The following is a 1,898-nucleotide window of genomic DNA, read 5'->3' as shown; positions in this document are numbered from 1 at the left end:
TCTAAATTCTAGTGGAAGCCACCAGTCTATACAGATTCGGATCATAAAATTTTCTCATGCAGTCAGAATATTTTATGTGTATTACTGGTTGCATAACTAACTGGAACACATAGCCAAAATAATATAGCTTTAATAAATATCTTACATAATGATTAATCAAAATAATTACTAAACGGTTCTCCCTTCGAAAATAGCTTTTGTAGTGGTCATACAGTAGAAAAATTTGAGTAACAAGGACAAAAGTAACACTATATTTCACAATGTGTTGACTATTTTGTAAATAACGTTAATCAAGATACATGAAAAAACGGTTATATAATAGCAAAAGCATTTTTCCATCACTTAAAAATTTATAAACAGAAATCATAAAAATAGAAAACTACATTGTTATTACAAAAATGAGACAATTTTTGAAATCTGAAATTCAAGAAGTTTGTTGAAGGCATGATCATAGTAGGGCATTGGCGATAACAAAATTAGTTTGACACAGAGATTGGTTTGACAACAGTCTAAATTCTAGTGGATGCTTCTTTGTCTCACAGTATGTTGCTCTGTGTCTATACACAGTCTATATACCTACTGGTCATAATATTTTCTCATCCAGTTAGGTGTATTACTAGTTGCATAACTAACAGGAACAACAAACAGCCAAAATAATATAGTTTTAATAAATACCATCCACTTAGAGTCTAGATTCTAACTCGATGATAAATACCTTACATAAAGATTAATCAAAATAATTACTAAACGGTTCCCCCTTCGAAAATAGTTTGCTTTTATAGTTGTGATCAGTAGAAACATTTAGGGACAAAGATAACGCTCTATTTCACAATGTGTCAACTATTTTGTAGATAACTTAATCAAGATACATGAAAAACAATCATAAGCAAGAGCATTTTTCCATCACTTAAAAATGTATAAATAGAAATCATAGATCGTGGATTACTGGTTGCATACGTCATTTTTTAATTCCTAAAGAGAATATAATTTGATATAAAACACCAAAGGTATCAAGTGATATTTAAATGCTAATTAAAACATGATTAATTAATTGTTATATTTCAACATTCTTGCCTTATTATTAATACACAAATATCTCATAAATGCAGAAATTTTACATATTTGTGCACTAATGGCATTAAAAGACAACAATCTAATAAACGACAAAGAAAAGATTTACCTCTAACGCGTAACCTTTTGAATACATGTATAATAAAACATAACAAAGATCGATCATCATTAGATGGATTTGATCCAGCTACATTTGTAATCCAAGTTTATAAAAACATCAGAAATTAGTAAATAATCCATAAATATCAAACAAATATACGAATTATTATTTGTATTTTAATATATTTCCATGTTCTAACAATCTATAAATTGTAATTTAAATCAAGTTTTGAAAAAACAATATTGTGAAGGCAAAATCTGGAATTGCGCAATATTCAGCTTCCAAACTTTGCCTTTTAGACATTGCGGGAAAATTCTCTAAACAAGTACATAAGGATAGAAGTAATGACAAACATATTCAAACTTATAGCTAGAGCAGTACTGGTTGCATAACTAACAGGAAAGGATGTATTTGTCGGCACACAATTTATAAATTGCATTTCCAAAGCATGAATTTGAATCATTAGTTTCAAAATTAAAAAAAATTAACAAAATTTGAAATTTAAGAAGTTTATTGAAGGTGTGATCATCTGATCATAGTAGGGCCAAAGAATATAGACGCTTAAGCGTCTATATTCTTTGGTAGGGCATTGCCAGTCTAAATTTTGGTGAATGCGTATACTAAGTCTACATACCTACTGGTCATAATATTTTCTCCTCTAATAGTTTTATATATTACTGGTTGCATAACTAACAGGAACAAGATACATAAAAAGATCATTATATAG

The sequence above is a fragment of the Diabrotica undecimpunctata genome, chromosome 9, assembly GCF_040954645.1.
Source record: "Diabrotica undecimpunctata isolate CICGRU chromosome 9, icDiaUnde3, whole genome shotgun sequence".
Taxonomy (NCBI): domain Eukaryota; kingdom Metazoa; phylum Arthropoda; class Insecta; order Coleoptera; family Chrysomelidae; genus Diabrotica; species Diabrotica undecimpunctata.
Note: the sequence above shows the minus strand (reverse complement) of the source record.